This window comes from Perognathus longimembris, chromosome 11 (assembly GCF_023159225.1).
Source record: "Perognathus longimembris pacificus isolate PPM17 chromosome 11, ASM2315922v1, whole genome shotgun sequence".
In the NCBI taxonomy this organism is placed as follows: domain Eukaryota; kingdom Metazoa; phylum Chordata; class Mammalia; order Rodentia; family Heteromyidae; genus Perognathus; species Perognathus longimembris.
In genome coordinates this window covers 32,472,834-32,491,152 of record NC_063171.1, presented here as the reverse complement: position 1 = coordinate 32,491,152, position 18,319 = coordinate 32,472,834, and the positions used below count along the sequence as shown (strand labels likewise).

Below are 18,319 nucleotides of genomic sequence, written 5' to 3'. Positions count from 1 at the left end.
TCCTGCCCAGCCTGGCTTTAAACTGTGATCCTCAGATTTCAGTCTCCTGAGTAGCTAGGATTATCTTTTTTTGTTTTTTTTGGCCAGTCCTGGGGCTTGAACTCAAGGCCTGAGCACTGTCCCTGGCTTCTTTTTGCTCAGGGCTAGCAGTCTGCTACTTGAAGACAGTGCCACTTCTGTCCTTTTTTATATATGTGGTGCTAAGGAATCGAACCCAGGGCTTCATGTCCATTGAGGCAAGCTCTCTTGCCACTAGGCCATATTCCCAGCCCTAGGATTACCTTTTTTCTGTGTGTGTATGTGCCTGCACTGGGTCTTGAACTCAGGGCCTCTTGCTCTTGCTTAGCTTTTTTGTTCAAGTTTGGTGCTTTGAAACACTTGAAACACTCCTTTGTTTTCAGCTTTTTGCTGGATAATTGGAGGTAAGAGTCTCTTTTTCTGCTGCTGGCTTTGAGCCATTATCCTCAGATCTCAGCCTCCTGAGTAGCTAAAAGTACAGGCTTAAGCCATCAGTGCCTTGCTAGGATGTCGTCTTTCAAAGCTTTCTCCTTAGTTTGAGATGCTTGGTTCCTGAACCTGCATTGTCTAAGGGAACTAGATAGGGCCAGGCTCTCAAGGAAGTCTGAAGGTTGAGGAATCCCTCATCTCCTTTTGTTTTGTGGTTCAGGGCCTGTGAAGGTTCCTAAGAGAAAGGGCAGGAAGTCATTGTGCTAGTGGGTTTTGGAATGGCTTCACTCAGGTTCTGTGGAGCATAGCACTCCTTGGAACCTGTAGATGCCTGTAATCCCACACAAAGACCCTTCTGGGTGTAGGTTACCTCCTATTACCTCTAGATGCAAGTGCATCTGGCTGGTCTTTTCACATTGGAGTGTTGCAGCAGGGAGATGGAGAACAAAAATGGTGTCTCTAGTCCTTAGATGTCAACTGACTTCAACCCAGAGATTCCCAGATGACCCATGGAAAACAAGTTGACTTCTGGTTCCTTTTACCTTGTATGATATGGTCCTTCAAGGTCCCATCACCTTCCTTAGTTCCCATCAGTCTATTAGGGAGTTTATACATTATTAACTTGGCCTCGTTTTTAAATACATCTGTTAATTCTCTTTAGATTTAAAATTCTTTGATTTTGTTCCATCTCCATTTTGAAGCTGTGCCCTTCACTGGCTCTCTAGGCAGTTCTTTTATCACCTTCTCCCTCCCTCCCTCCCTCCCTCCCTCCCTCCCTCCCTCCCTCCCTCCCTCCCTCCCTCCCTCCTTCCTTCCCTCCCTATCTTTTGCTGATTCTAGAGCTTGATCTCAGGGTCTTGTCACTGCCTCTGAGCTTTTTTGCTCTCCACTGCTCCACTTACAGCTTTTTGGTGGTTAATTGGAGATAAAAATCTCACATCTTTCCTGCCTGGGCTGATTTTGAACTGCAACCCTCAGATCTAAGCCTCCTGAGTAGTTAGGATTATAGGACTGAGCACTAGTGCCTGGCTTCCATCATCCTTTGCTACATTATACTACATTTGCTACAAATACTACATTATATTCTTCATTCTGGTCTTGTATCTTGTTTTTATCCCCATGGTTTTCCTACAAATTCTTAGCACTTACAGAATCCTGCTTTTAGGAGAACACAATTGAAGAAATAGTTATCTAAGTCTGAAAAGTAAGTTCCTTTAGGTGGATGTCATCAACAGTCAGCCATGTGTACCAGGTAGACATGGACACAGAAATGAGAAGGGACCCAAGCTATACAGTAGTAGCTCCCTGGGGATGCCCCCCACCCATCCTTTTTCAGTGTTGAGTGGTTAGTGCAGTGGTTTTTCTTCCTTTCTTTTTTTTTGCCAGTCCTAGGGCTTGGACTCAGGGCCTGAGCACTGTCCCTGGCTTCTTTTTGCTCAAGGCTAGCACTCTGCCACTTGAGCCACAGCGCCACTTCTGGCCATTTTCTGTATATGTGGTGCTGGGGAATCGAACCCAGGGCCTCATGTATATGAGGCAGGCACTCTTGCCACTAGGCCATATCCCCAGCCCGAGTGGTTTTTCTTAACCATATTTTGGGTCTCTGATTTAATCTATCCATGGACTGAAAATGTTAAATGGACAATCCCAGAAGGAAATAATTTATAAATATAAAACTGTACGTGCCAGTTAGTGTGATGAAATGTTATGTTTTCCCACTCTGCCCTGCCAGTCCCTAGCTTACTCACCTCCCTTCATTTCCTGCCGCAGGCACTGTGTTATCACACCTGGTCATGTGAGCTGTGATCACAGTGCAGTGAGATTGTTTGAGAGAGAGAAAGAGACCACATTCACATGACTTGTAGTCAGAGTTATAATTGTTCTATTTTATGAATAGCTATTGTTAATCTCTGAGGGTGCCTAAGTTACAAACCTAGGGAAAAGTAGTGTTTGTGGGGTTTGGTGCTATCTGCACATCCAGACGTCCATGGGGCTTTGGACCCTCCTATAGATAAGAGGGAACCATAACAGCTCATGGTGTTTGCCAACCTTTTTTCCTTTAAATTTACTTTTATTGTCAAGGTGATGTACAGAGGGTTTACAGTTACATAGTTAGGTAGTGCAGTCATACTTGTTACACCTTCCCTCATTTTTCTCTTACCTTCCCTCCCTACCTCCCAGCCTGCTAGTTGTACAGTTCCTTTCCAACATATTGTCTTATGAGTATCACTATTGCATTGGTTCGCCCTTTATTCTTTGTCTCACCCTTCTGATGTTCCTTTTTCCTTCCCTAGTTCAGATAAACATATACAATATCCAGTGTGCCTGAATCATACAGTAACACCAGAGGATAAGCCATAGGAAATTCACATAGTACATTAGAGACAACAATAAAATCCTCTTGTTTCCATATCTTGGAATTCATTTTGCTTAGCCTCATCTTATATAGTCATATATATGTACATAGCTGTTGAGCTATTGTGGTCCTCTGCTAGGACTATCCTAGACATTTTTATGTTTATTTAGTAATTATTTGATTTTATGGACATGGTGTAAAGTCACTGACCAGAACAGGTAGAAATACCATTTGCAAAGATGTTTGTTATTTTACAGATAAGATCTGTGTTTTTTTCTTTTTTTCCCCCCTAACATCCACTTATCAGGGAGACCATGTGCCTTTGATCTCTGTGTTCTAGGCTTGTCTCGCTCAACATTATTTGTTCAAGATCTGTCCATTTCCCTATGAATGCTATTATTTTATCATTTCTAATCTCTGTGTAGAATTCCAATGCGTATAGGTACCACATTTTTTTGGATCCATTCATCTGTAGTGGGGCATCTGGGTTGTTTCCATATTTTGGATCCTGTGAATTGTGCAGTGATAAACATGGATGTGTAGGTGTCCTTGTGGTATCCTGGATCCTCTTGTTCTGGATACATGCCTAGGAGTGGTCTAGCTGAGTCATAGGGTATATCTATGTTGAGTTTTTTGAAGAACCTCCATACTGTTCTCCAGAGTGGTTGTACTAGTTTACACTCCCACCAGCAGTGCAGAAGGGTTCCTCTTTCTCAGCACCCCCTCCAGCATTTATTGTTGCCTGAGTTCAGAGTGTAGGCCGGTCTGACTGGGGTGAGGTGCTATCTCAGGGTTGTTTTTATTTGCATTTCCTTTATTGCCAGGGATGTTGAACATTTCCTCATATGTTTCTTTGCCATTTTTATTTCTTCTGTGAAGTCTCTCTTAGCTTCCTGCCCCCCTTTGTTTTTTGGGCCAGTCCTGGGGCTTGGACTCAGGGCCTGAGCACTGTCCCTGGCTTCTTTTTGCTCAAGGCTAGCACTCTGCCACTTGAGCCACAGCGCCACTTCTGGCCGTTTTCTGTATATATGGTGCTGGGGAATTGAACCCAGGGCCTCATGTATACGAGGCAAGCACTCTTGCCACTAGGCCATATCCCCAGCCCTCCCTGCCCATTTAATAATTGGTTTACTGGGTTTGGAAGGGGTTAGTTTCTTGAATTCTCTGTAGATGATGGCTATTAGGCCTTTGTTGCTTTGCTGGTGAAGGTCTTTTTTTCTTGTTAGTGTTTCATTATTTAGTTTTTGCAGTGCTGGGGGTTGCACCCAGGGGCTTTGGTAGCAAGTACTCTACTACTGAGCTACATGTCCTGCCCAGCTCTGTCTCTGTTTCAAACTATCCTACTTTTAAATAAATGAGAAGCTTTTTTCTTTTTTCTTTTTTTTTGTGTGTGCCAGTTCTGGTGTTTGGACTCGGCCTGGGCACTGTCCCTGAGCTCCATTTGCTCAAGGCTAGCACTCTACCACCACTTGAGCCACAGTGCCACTTCTGGCTTTTCCCCCGTTTATGTGGTACTGAGGAATTGAACCCAGGTCTTCATGCATGTTAGGCAAGCCTCTACCCCTAAACTACATTCCCAGTCTACCTCTGGCGTGTGTGTGTGTGTGTGTGATCAACTGGGGAATCTCATGGACTTTCCTGCACAAGCATCAGATCTCAGCCTCCTGAATATACCCGTGCCCAGCAGAAAAGCATGTTCTTCATCCTTGACATGACAGACCATAATAGACAGGATCCCACTGGCTCTCTGCAGGACATTTTCAGTAGTAGGCCTCCAGTATGCAGAGGGTAGTTAGTTGCAGTATGTTATGCTTGCCAAATTCATTCTGCAAACATCTATACTCATCTCCATCTGAATCTCCCTTTATTTTATAGCAAAGATGTTCTAAAATTAAGTGCTTATATATAGCAACAGACCTTACATCCTTCATCCTGCTTCAGAGCAGCTCGCACAGCTGAACACATTTCAAGAGGAACGGAACCTAGCGTGGTAGGAAGCAAAACTGTCTTTACAGTATATTCAGTCACTTTTCCTTTTCCTTGCAAGCTCCTGTCCTGCTTCAACCACCTGCCACTTGCCCTGTGAGGTGTGCATTCAGGGGTTTCCATGGGTGTCTGAACAGTGCAGGGCACCAGGGTGCTGTGTGAACCTTGCTTTGGGTAAACGTCTGTTGGAGACCATCTGTACTGGAGATGGCTTTGTAGATACCAGTGCCATCTGTGTTGTGGAACGTGGAGGTCCCAGGAGTGCGGGTGAGGGTGGGGGCAGGGAGATGGTCACAGAGCCACCAGGACTGTATGGAGACCAGGAACGCTTTTTCTTTATCCTAGCCAGCATGGCACATTGGGGAGAGTGGCAGAGTAGAGAAGTTGAAAGTTGCAAGACTAGATTCTTTGTGCCTTGCTATGAGTTGATCATCTCAGTAGGTATATATATAGTTTTAGGTTTTTTTTTTTTTTTTTTTGCCAGTCCTGGGTCTTTTGAACTCAGGGCCCGAGCACTGTCCCTGGCTTCATTTTGCTCAAGTATACTACCACTTGAGCGATGGTGCTACTTCTGGCTCTTTCTAAATATGTGGTGCTGAGGAATTGAACCCAGGGCTTCAAATGTGCAAGCACTCTACCACTAAGCCATATTCCCAGCCCCACAGTTAAAAAAAAAAAAAAATTTTTTTTTTTTTTTTTTTTTTTTTTGGGTACTGAACTCAGGGCTTGGGCACTGTCCCTGAGCTTTTTGGCTCAAGGCTGCAGTTTACACTTGAGCCATAACTCTACTTCTGGTTAATGGAAATAAGAATGTCACAGACCTTCCTACTGGGTTGCTTCAAGCCTGATCCTTAGATTTCAGTTTCCTGAGTAGCTAGGACTACAGGCATGAACCACCACCAATGCCTGGCATGGTAGTAATCATTGTGTGTGTGTGTGTGTGTGTGTGTGTGTGTGTGTGTGTGTGTGTACATATGTATCAATCTTGGGGCTTGAACTCAGGGCTGAGGCATTGTCCTTGATATCTTTTGCTGAAGGCTAGCATTTTACCACTTTGAGCCCCAGTGCCACTTCCAGTTTTTGAGTGGTTAATTGGAGGTAAAGAATCTCATGGGGACTTTCTGCCCTGGCTGGCTTTGAGCCACAGTCCTTAGATCTTGGCCTCCTGAGTAGCTAGGATTGCAGGTGTGAGACACGGCACCCAGCTCCCTGAATATTTTTGCTCAAGGCTAACACTCTATACCACTTAAATGTGACAGCTCCACTTCTGGCTTTTTGGTGGTTAATTGTAGGAGAGGGTTTCACACTTTCCTCAGATCTCAGCTTCCTGAGTGACTAGGATTACAGGTGTGTACCACTGCTGCCTGGCTCATGTTTTTTCAATATACAATAAAAGCAAGGTCCACAGAAAAATTTCCAAGCATCACAGCTAGTCAGGCATAGCCAGTATTTGTGTTCATTTCCCTCCTAAGCCTTGTTCCTGTGTAGCCAATCAGAGTCCATCAAGGCAGCAGGCAGTATAAGCTGTAAATATAACTTGACTCATTAATTTATTTTGCCAGCCTTGAGTGCCCTGTTGTATCTCTAGCTCCTGGCATGCAAAGATGTGTAAGGCACTAGACAGACTACTGGTGTACCAATGACAAAGCAGAGCAGTGAGTAAGTGGCAAGTACAGAAGGCAGAGCCCTGTAGGAACACCGTGAAGAGGCAGAATTGCATGCAGGGGGGTGGGGGTCGAATGAGGAAGTAGAGAAGGCAGACAACAGATGGTGATGACTGAGCTGGTGGGATTGGAAGGATGAGCTAGCCAGGATGATGGAAGGGAGGTGGGTGCAAGCATGTTGCAGGGTGGCGTTTGAGAAGCAGTGTGTGCTCACACAGCAAGGCAGGAATAGCAGTTTGCAGTGAGTTTGACGGCTGGGTGCCAAGCAGCAGCATTGGAATGATGTGCCATTGTCCCTGCATGCCTGGATATCATCCTGTGGGCTCTGGCTGACATCTGATTGTCTTTCTGCCTCATCTTGTTGCCTTTCTCTCTCCCTTCTATACCCCCTCTCAGCTTTCTCCTTAAGAGAGTCATTGTTGACTCACCCCACTAGGAGATCTGCTGGAAGATTGAGTGAGAGTGGGTCAGAAGTTTTACTGATCACCGTCTACAATTGGTACTCTGAGATGGTGGGGGAGGTGAGCATGGGAATGATGGAGAAAGCCTTGCTCCTTCAGAACATTCTTAAAGAGTTGAGGGCATGGGCTGGGAATGTGGCTTAGAGTTAGAGTACTTGCCTAGCATGCATGAAGCCCTAGGTTCAATTCCTCAGTAGCACATAAACAGAAAAGGCCAGAAGTGGTGCTATGGCTCAAGTGGTAGAGTGTTAGCCTTGAGCACCCTGAGTCCAAGACCCAGGACTGCCCCCCCCCCCCCCCCGCCCAAAAAAGAGATGGTTCAAGCCAAGTGGCTCACAACTGTAATCCTAACTAACTCAGGAGGCTGAGCTCTGAAGATAGAGGTTTGAAGCCAACTCAGACAGGCAAATCCATGAGACTTCAGTTAACCATCAAAAAACCAGAAAGTGCATCTGTGGCTCACTGAATGCCAGCCTTAAGTAAAAAAGTTGAGAGGGTACCACCTAGGCCCTGAGTTTGAGCCCTAGCTCTGGCATGCATGTATGCATGCATGTGTGCACATGCGCGCACACACAGACAGAGAAAGAAAGAAGCGGGGGCGGGGGGAGTGTATGTGTTAGAGTTGTGTCCTCAGAGAAGCTAAAACAAGCTACCCAAGTTTGCTTGGCTTGTAATTGGTGAAACCAAGGATTCCTTTGTGGGTCTCTGCAGTTCTTCTCCCTGCCCTGTGCTGCCTATCTGTGTAGTATTGCCCTGGAAGCTACACAGCATGGCTGTGGTTTCCCATCTGCCTCCTTGGCAGCCTTGCCTACAGCAGTGTAATTTGGTGACAGGTGAACAAGCAAGCTGCCAGCTGCTCTGATTGGCCCTGGGAACTTGTCTTTGGAGAAATAGCCAAGTCCAGAAAGGTTATGCCAGGCTTTGCAATAAGAAGTGTCTGGTCATGTCACAGATTCTGCTGAGCTAGCAACTCCTGCTTCACATCCCATTTTGTAGGGCTCTTATGCTGACTCTGCTTGGTGTACTTGCTCCATCCTGAGCCCAGGAGAGGCTCAACTGGAGGAGGCAGAATGTTAGCACCTTTGCAAGTTGCCATAGCAACTTCTTCTCTGCAGTGTTTGCATGGACATGGCTAGAGACCTTTTTTGCAAGGAAGGGGATGTATTGCTGCTGAAGGTAGAGGGGGCCCATGGTTCTGTTTTGTCTTAATTATTCTGAGACCTCCAGGTCCTGTCTTCTTAGCAGTGAGTATTGGAGCTGGGCACACTACAAATTCAGATTCTCTAGACTGGCACTTGCTGGATGGCTCCTGCTGGGATAGCTTTATGGCTACATGTCTAATATCCGTGTGTGTTGAAGAATAAAAACAGATGAACAAGTTCAGACTTGCAACATTTACAGCAAAGTTAAATCCACATACAGAGGCTACATTTTCTCTTGTGTACTTTGAACTCCCTAATACAGGTGTAGAGTTTGTGCCAGCTCTTCATTGTCCCATCCTCCTTGGCAGGAGAGGCTTCTGGCATCCTCTGGGTAAGAGTCCCTCTCTCCTCATCTCTCCCTCCCTTGTTAGAGACCCAGTGCCTTGTTTTTGGCTGCTGTCTGACTTGGGTAACTTAACACCCTCTTCCTGGTTTTCAGCTTACTCTTCTTGTCATTTTTGCCCCAGCTCGCTGTGAATTGACATGTGGTTGGTGTGACCTCTTGGGCCCAGATCCCTCAACCTTCCTTGCATTTGAGACCTAAATAAATTCTCTGTCCATGCAATTTTCTCAAACCTGGGAAGAAGCCCTGGCTTTTTTTACTTTGGGTGCTACTGTTCTCCCTGCGAACCCTCCATGTTCTCTCCCTCCCAGCTAGCCTAGCTCCTTGCCCCAAACCAAGCATGCTCCATCAGGTGATGAAAGTCTCAGGAAAGCGAATCCTTTTCCTGCTCTGGAGAGTGTATATCTTCATGCTGCATTACAAACGGTGGAATTAGTCACTGTGGCCAGGGGAGTAGTGGGGCCAGGTCAGTGCTGTGTGCTGAGGCTTGCCACAGGGTATTGGTTGGTTCAGTCTTTTTGTTGTTGTTGTTTGTGGGGCTTGAATTCTGGGCCTGGAAACTGTCCCTGAGCTCTTCAGCTCAAGGCTAGTGCTCTACCACTTGAACTACAGTGCCACTTCTGGTTTTCTGGTGGTTAATTGGAGATAAGAGACTCACTCACTTTGGGAGTTAAGAGTGCCATGGACTTTTCCTGCCAGGGCTGACTTTAAATTGTAATCCTTAGATCTCAGCCTCCTGAGTAGCTAGGATTACAGGCATGAGCCACCAGTGTCTGGATTGGCCCAGTCTTGAAGTCAGGCAGTAGTAGCTGATAGGCACAGAGAAGACTGGAGTTCTTTGGTGTCAAAAATCTCTCTGTATGCAACTTTGCTAGCAGTAGTGTTTCACTTACATAGTGTCCCCCTTCTCAACATTTTTTCCCCCAGTCCTAGGGCTTGAACTCTTTCTTGTCCTGGGCACTGTCCCTGCGGTTCTTGTGCTCAAGGTTCCTCCTGCTCTACCACTTGAACCAAGGCTCCACTTCCAGGTTTTTCTGTGATTAACTGGCGATAAGTCTCCAGACGTTTTCCTGCCTGGGCCGGCTTTGAACTGTGATCCTCAGATCTCAGCCTCCTGAATAGATAGGATTATAGGCATGAGCCACCAGGACCTGGCTTTTACATAGTCCCTTTTAACTGCCAGCCCTTAGGACAACTTAATCTTAGAAAAGCAAAGCTGAGAATTCTTCCACACACATTGTTTCCATAAGGAGCAGCTAGTGTATGCCTGATACCACTGTTTGTGACTTGTGACGTCTGTGCAGGTGGCCTTTGGTAGCAGACTGCCTCCAGGTGCGTTCAGTTGCAGCTCACAGGTCAGTGTCATTGCCAAGTGACGTTGAGCCGGACAGCTAAAACATTTTGTGCCCTCTCTGGATGTAGAGAGGTTCTCAATAAATGTCATGCACTTTTATTTCACTTCCCCATTTGCAACTTCTGAAATATTCCACAGAAGCATGTTAGATTTCTATGAGGAAACAGAAGAAACCATAGGATTTCCCTGTGTAGAAAAACAGAACTTCAGGATGTTAGTCAGCATATGACTATGTAGAGATCTTTTCTACTGCCTGGATGGTGAGCATAGGAGACATGTAATTCTATAGGAACTTTGGGCTAGAAAAGATAGTCACAAGGCTATTGTGATGGGCTCTCAGAAGGCACTGTCCCTTCGGGGCCTAAGGGCACGCCCAGATAGAATCTAATTGGTTCTTTAGGCACCTGGGACTCATCTTTGGGGACACAGAAAGGTAGGCAGGGTAGGATGGAGAGGAGTTGGGAGCAAAGAAGTGGAGGCAATAGTGTTGAATGAGTCATGTTGGCCCTTTGCTGTGATGCCATGCAGAAAAGAAAAATATGGAGAAAGGAAGATTTTGCTCCATCTATCTGCAAGCATTAGCAATTTTAATGTTATTTCTTTGTCACATTTTTGATGCAGAGCAGTTTGGCTTTCATCAGCACTTTGAAGTAAATCATCATCATGCTTGTGGCTGGGCTGTAGCTCAGTGGCATAACACTTGCTAGCATGCTCAGTGTCCTGGGACCCTACCAGCCCTGAGGGATGGGGATGGGGAGGGGGGACCATTATGCTGGGAACCTGATCTTGTTCATTTGTATAAGGAGAAAACGTGCTCTACATCTACAGTGAGTGAACTTTCCTGTGAGGATGTTTGTGTTCTGTCAAGAAGCAGCTGGTCTTTTCAAGCCAAGGGTTACTTTCTTTTCTCCTTTTCTTTTCTTCTCTTTCTCTCTCTCCCTTCCTTCCTTTCTTTTATTTTCTTTTTGCTAGTACTGAGACATGAACTCAAACTCAAGGTCCATATGGTATTCCTTAGCTTTTTAATTCAAGGCCGGTGCTGTATAACAATTGAGCCACAACTCCATTTCCAGCTTCGATTTATAATACATGCATGCACGTTTACATAGAACTTTTTTTGTAAAATTGAGATTTTATATAGTTATCCTTCAGTAATGCAAGATAGTAATTTTTAAGTTACAAATTTGTGAGTGAGTGAATTGAATTTTATATTAAGAAAAGGATTAGAGGATAAGAAGCACAATAAGGGGAGCCTTATTGTGTGGTTTCAAAATATGATTTAGGACTCAGAATCTGGAAGAAACCTGGATTTTAGTGGTTATACCTGAGAAGTGTCACTTATGTCCCATAGCCTCCTATAGAGGGCTTGACTCTGCTATGGGTGTCTAAAGATTTGCCAGGTAAGTCCTTGCCAGTGGAAGGACGAGACCTGTTAGCTCCATGGTATTAATTATTAAGTATGCTTACATTGTTTGTAAACCATCACGAACCCTCCATCTCCAGAAAGAAATGGAAAGAAGAGGGTCAGCAGTTACTGAGCTGCAGTATCTGGCAATCGGGTATTACGTGATGATGCGGGAGGAAGAGATTCATACTCCCCACTGCATTATGTATAGACAGTACTGGACAAGGAGTTTCCCCAGGGGATGCTGCAGGAAGCATTGCAGGTGAGATGAGGGAAGGAAGAGGAGGGGAAGACATCAGAGGGAGATCAGGACAAAGAGTACTTAGAGCACTGCTTGATTTAGTGTCTTCAGCTATATATGTCATTTCATACAAGGCTTGCCTGGACAGAAATTTCCCATTGGTCTTAGTGTAGGGTAGCATTTTTTTGGGGAGGGGAGGTGGGGACAGGGCAGGGGAGGATGTTTCCCATGCTTATGGCTGCATTTGTTACTTTAGGTATTCATTGTGGCAGGGGAGAGACAGGATCTCACACTGTTTAACTGGAAACCCTTTCTGGGGGTGGGAACTACAACTTTGTATTTTGTTTTTATTTATTTTTTTACAACTTTGTATTTTATAGAAAAGCAGCATTGCAGAGGACCATCCCAATTGCAGGTTTCTGCTCAGCAAGTGGGCCTCAAAGCCTCCTGTAGCATATGTGCAGCTGTTGTACAGGGTTGAAAGCAGAGCCAGTTGTGTCTTTCCTGAAGAGTCCCAGAGGGACCTAGCTGTAGGTCTTTCTGTATCTCTTTGTATATATGCACAGGAAGTTCCTTACAACCCACTCTCAGATCTCATTTCCTTTCAGTTGCTTGCCCTCTGCTCTCTGGATATCTGGCCTATCTTTAGTGGGCTCAGGGAACTCCTGGATTGGTGCCCTCTTGTGGTCCTCCTGTGATCTGTTTGGGATCTTGGGAGTTGAAGGGAAAGGAAGGAGAGAACCACACAGGAATAAAGAAGGTGGGAAATGGAGAAAAAATAAGGGAAATTTGTCTTTGGGTGAAGAACTGTTTTAAAATATAACTTGATAAACAATACAAGATGTATCTGACCATATCTCTTTTGCAAGCATTTCTTTAAAATAAAAAGAAAAATGAACTATACAGCTTGTGAACAGGGATAGGATGGAGAAACTAGGGCAAAGTAAAAGGGTGATATTGTCCAAAAAAGAAATGTACTCATTACCTGACTTATGAAATAGTAGCCTCTCTGTACAACACTTTAATACAACAAAGTTATTTTTTAGAAAAGCAGATAAAATAAAAAGACAGCTGGCTGCTGGTGGCTTCCACACCTGTTATTTTAGTTCAGGGATAGCATCCAGGCCCTAGATTCTACATCTCCACACCCCCCCTCCCCCCACCAAAAAAAAAGACAATTGGAAAGAATTTGACCTAAGTGACAACCAGCTTTCTTAATATAAAGAGCTTTTATAAAGTCAGTAAGAAAAACAACCCGACAGCATCAATGATGATAGGACATGTAGAAAAAAATGAAGCCCTTTAGGTAAAGTTGTCTTTCTTAAAATGGGAAGGCAAATTAAAAAGCTAGATATTAAGAATGTGGGTAGAGCTGGGAATGTGGCTTAGTGGTTGAGTGCTTGACTAGCATGTATGAAGCCTTCAAAAAAGCTGGAAGTGGCACCGTGACTAAAGTGGTAGAGTGTTAGTCTTGAGCACAAAGAGGCTCAAGGACAGTGCCCAGGCCCTGAGTTAGCCCCAAGCCTGGCAAAAAAAAGAGAGCATTAGTAAATAGTGTATGTGAATGGTTACTGAGAACAGTCTATCTATATTAAATATCTATATTAAATCTATATTAAATAAAATGCTATTTCTTTGCTGTAACAAATGTACTAGAAACTAATTTTATAATTAATAATGGACATTAATAATATAATGTCCAAAGTCTTAACAAAAAGGTTAGCTATCATTTAGGGTGTCCATATATTGAGGACTAGCTATGTTTTCTTTATTCAATGGAAATATTTTGAAGTTCTTTTCTGTTTTTTTTTCTTCCTTCTTTGGAAAGATAGAAAAGGGTGATTTATTAGTAAAGCCTAAGTATGTATCTAGGCAGTGGTTGGACAAAAGCGACCCCTTCCTGCTTAAGGCACGATCATGCTATTTAGCTTAGGCTGGCCTCAAACTCTTCCATTTCCTACTTTATCCTCCTGAGTTCTGGACTTCACACATATACCATTAGTATACTCACTTAGAAGGCAGATGTAGGTGTTTTCCCTTGCCCATGTTGTGCCTATTTGTAGGATCCAATCCAGGACCTTCATTTGGTCTACCTCTGAACTACACCTACAGCGCAAGGCATTGTCTTCAACAGAACATACTCAGTTTTCACTTTTGTTTTATTGGTAATACTGTGATTTGAACTCAGGACCTCATGCTTGCTGGGTAAGTGCTTTACTGCTTGAGCCACTTGCCCTGCTTTCCCCTCCCCCCCTGCTTTTGTTTTCAGATAGTGTCTCATTTTTACCTACTTCTGCCTCCCTCATATGATAGCTGGGATCATAGTTATGTGCCATGGCTTGTTGCCCTGGTGTCATTTATTTGTGAAGTATGGTTTACTGGGATGATAATGTGGTTTTGTACAGTCTTAAAGATGTGAAGAAGATAAGGGCTGGAATCTTTATGATGTTTCCAACCAAGTTACATTTTAGCCATCAACATGACCTTTTGTAGAATGGACACCATTACTCCCAATTTATTGGGAGGATGTTCACTTCCTAAGAGGCAGCTTACATGAGATGCCTTCAGGGTTCTCTTGTAGCCTGATTCTAAAGGAACTCATGTTTTGCTAAGACCATGTAGTTGGTGGGTAGTTGGCCTTGCTCCCTAAAAATGCATGTTGCCAGCCAGATATCAGTGACTCAAATCTGTAATCTTAGCTACTGAGCAAGCTGAGAGCTGAGGATTGTGGTTTAAAGCCAGCCTGAAGGGGAAAGTCCATGAGACTCTTACTTCCAATTAACCACTCAAACAAAACAAAACAAAACAAAACAAAAAACCACCAAAAAAACCCAGAAGTGGAGCTGTGGCTGAAGTGGTAGAATGCTAACCTTGAACAAAGAAGTTCAAGGACAGCACCCAGGCCCCAATTCAAGCCCCAGGATTGACACGAAGAAAAATAAAATCACTTATGAGCACTTTCTCACTTTAACAACCTAATGATTGCAACTCTGAAGATCTATATCTGTAACCCTGTTGAATCTGGAAGCAAGTATGTAGCCACCGAGGAACTAGAGCTACTGTGTAGTGCTCAGTGGGTTTAGTGTGTATGGCAATTATTAACCAGGATATTTATTTGATAGTGTAGACTTGTATTCCATAGAGGAACAGGTTACTATTAGAGCAAACAGAAAAAAAAAAACCAGGAAAAGTTCTGCAAGGAAAGATTATGAAATGCACAATGATGGGTCTCTGAAATTAATTATCTAGAAGGAGAGCAAGGCTGAAAGGAGTGGATAAATTGAAGGAGGTATGCATGTCCTCTCCCATTCATAAAAAAGAAATTGAACTTACTCATTAAAAACTGGCAGGTATATTTTATTAGTTCCCTAGGGCTGAATTGCTACACACTTAAAACAGCAGGAATGTATTCGGATTCAGTTTGGAGAACTAAAAGACCAAAACCCTGATGTCTGGGAGCACTGGCTGGTTGTTGTGGATCTGGAGGCGTTGTGCTGCTCTAGCTTCTGCTGTTCTGCTTTCACACACACCTCTCAGTCTCCTTTCTGTCACTTTTCTTCTGTGTCCTTATCTTCACTTTTTCCTAATTGACCTTATGCCAAGGTTATGTTAAAGTCTGTACCATAATTACATCGGAAAAGTCCTTTTTCCTAATAAGATCGTGCTCTGATGTTCTAAATTAGGATTTGGTCAGATGTTTGGGGATGTGTAACAATTCAACTCATCAGGCCTGCCCTGGCTACCCCACCTCAGATTCATGTTAGCCTCATGGGCAGATAGACTTACCTCATTAGTGCTTTTTGAGAAAAAAACTATGGTAAGAGGCTGTCTGGAATTATAATACAAAACAATTTAGATGGTCATTCTTTTTTCTAGATACACTTTTTATGTTGATGTAATTTTACATAAATGTGTGTGTGTTGCGTTCAAGGCCTCTACACCATTAGTGCTTACGCTCAAGAGTGGCATGCTGCCACTTTTTTGTTGTTGTTTTGTTTTGTTTTTTGCTTATCCTGGGCCTTGGACTCAGGGCCTGGGTACCTTCCCTGAGCTTCTTTTGCCCAAGTCCAGCACTCTACCACTTGAGCCACTTTTGGCCTTTTCTGTTTATGTATTCTGGAATTGAAGCAAGGGCTTCACCATGCTAGGCGAGTACTCTGCCACTAAGCTACATTCCCAGCCCACACTGGCACTTGAACCATACCATGTCTGGCTTTGGCTGGTTAACTGCAGCCTCTTTTGTTTGTGTATACGAGGACTAGCCTCCAGCCTCAATTCTCAGATCTCAGCGAACTCAGTAACTAGGATTACAGGCATGAGCCACTGGTGCCTGGCATGCACTCATTCTGGGTTTAGACACCTGTCCACTGTTGTAGAACCATACATGTTTCACTGTGTAAATGCACCTATACCACTCATCCTTTCCACATGACCCCTGGCAGCCTCTTCTTTCCATATTTTTCCTTTTTCTTCTTTCCATATTTTTCCTTTTTCAAAATGTGAGTCAATTTTCCAGGAGGTGTGAGGTAGGTTCACCTGTATTCCTGGCACAGGCTCCACACTCCTTTCTGCTCTGTTCTTGGTATGAGGTTCAGGTGTTGGCAGAGGACTAACAGGGCATTTGGCAAACGTTTCTGGGTGGCTAGTCTGATTTCTGGTCCAAGCCCCAGGACGAACATAAAAAAAAGAAAAAGGAAGTGTTACCCCGTACCATTTTGTACTCTCCCACCACTCAGGTGGGCACCAGAGAAGGGGTCTTTGGAACTTTTTTTGTTCAAGGTAGCCTTACCCTACTTCCCAGTAGGTCCCAGGCCCTTTAAGCATGTGATTGGTCAAGCTTTCCTACCAGATAACTAATTGGACAGAATCAGAAGCAACTTTTCTCTTTTTCTTCTTCTAACATCTAGAGAGTCCCAGCTAGCACTTTTGTAGCCACCAAGTAAGGGGCTGGTTAGAGTTCTAGTTCTGCTGAAAGTTTCCCATTGTACTAGGCTTACACATTTTACTCCCTGCACATAGGGAGGGGTACATGGTTCTCAGAAGTGAGGTACTTCCATTGCCTTGGCAGCCGGTGTAGTGATTAAGAGCCTGCATCCTCAAGGCAGCCTGTTGGGGCTTGCCGACAGGCTCAGCTGTTTTCCCAATGTGGGATCTTCAGTCATGTCACTTTATCTGCCTCTTTGTGACTCAGTTTTCCTGTTATGCAAGATAGGGCCAATAACCCCCACATCATTGGCTTGAATTGGCTCCATACCTGCAGGTTCCATATCCCCTGTTTTTTAACCAGCCTGTGTTTCTAGAAGATTGCATCTTTACTTAACAATTCCAGACATTTCCCTTGTCAATATTCTACCACCAATACAATGTAAACGCTATTTACACAGTATTTCCGTTGTATTAGCTGTTAGAAGAAACCTAGAACAGGAGGATGGATGTGGACTATGTGCAAATACTATCCCTTTTTATAAAGGATTTGAGCATCCATAGGACTTTATCTCTGGGGGTCCCAGGAATAAATCCTACTCAGGATACCAAGGGATGACTATGTATATAAAATCCTTATAACTGTTGCTGGCATATATCATGTTCACTGTATGTGTTAGCTATTTGTTGATTCTGAACTCCTCTCTACTCCCTTTCTTCTTCCCCTTCCTTCCCCCCTCTCTCTTTCTTTCCTTTCTCTCCTTTGTTTCCTTCCTTCCTTCCCTCTCTCCCTCCCACCTTCCCTCCTTTCTACCCTTCTCCCTCCCTCCCTTGTTGGTTTGTGGGGAACTCAGGGCCTGGAGTCCTTTTTGATCAAGGTTAGCCTTCTACCACTTGGAGCGATAGCCCCACTTCCGGTTTTCTGGTGGTAATTGGAGATAAGAGTCTCATGGACTTTCCTGCATGGGCTGACTTTGAGCTGTGATCTTCAGGTCTCAGCCTCCTGGGTAGGATTACAGGTGTGAGCCACCAGTGCGTGGCTTTTAATTTTTCTCTCTTTTCTTTTGGCTGGTCCTGGGGTTTGAATCCCAGGCCTGGGTACTGTCCCTGAGCTTCTTTGGCTCAAGGCTTGTGTACCTCTTGAACCACAGTGTCACTTCTGGCCTTTTGTGAGTAGTTGATTGGAGATAAATATCTCATGGATTTTCTTGCTCAGGCTGGCTTCAGACTGCTATCCTTAGATCTCAGCCTCCTGAGCAGCTAGAATTACAGGCATGAGCCATGGGTGCTTGGCTTATTTCTTGCCAGTAGTACTGAAGATTGGACATGGGGCCTGTGTGTGCTTGCTAGGTAAGTTCTCTACTATCCTAGTCGTGGTCCCAAGGAAGCCAGTTTAATTTTAAATGCTCGTGACTGTAAAGAGAGCAGAGCTGAACATTATTTTGTGAACTCAGATAGTGAATTGCGAAACATCTTTTCTATCAATAGAGCCTGATGAGTTTGTCAGTTCGCTGAAAAGGCCTGGGAACATACTTGTGTTGGCAACTGTCAGCCATCAGAATTTCTCTTAGATGTGGTCCAACACTGGTGTCCTATGTGGAATACCAGTGAATTACCCACCTAGAGATCAGGGATTAAAATGGGAGCTCCGAAGTGAGGAGCTATTTGTATGTTGTTGTTTCCTAAGGACTGCTTTCTCCAGGAGGGCCTGACCTTCAGCGTAGCAGGTGCAGAAGGGGCAGATAAGTCTGTGTAACTGTTCTGACACCTGGGCAAACACACAGAGGTTGATGGGTGATAGTGGCCTGGGAACATTGTTTCAGACAGATGCTCCTCACTCTACCTTTGAACACTCATGGAAATGATGGCTTATTTCTCGAAATACTTGTGGCATCTGTGGTGAGGCAGTTTCTCTGACAAGGACCAGAAGGATTTCC

The 18,319-nt window shown here is 44.3% G+C and overlaps 1 protein-coding gene across 1 annotated transcript in view; it reads left to right on the top strand.

The window, feature by feature from the left end:
- Positions 1-18,319, top strand: part of Uck2 (uridine-cytidine kinase 2) — a 71,158-nt gene that overhangs the window by 27,112 nt on the left and 25,727 nt on the right. The gene's annotated exons all lie outside the window — the stretch shown is intronic.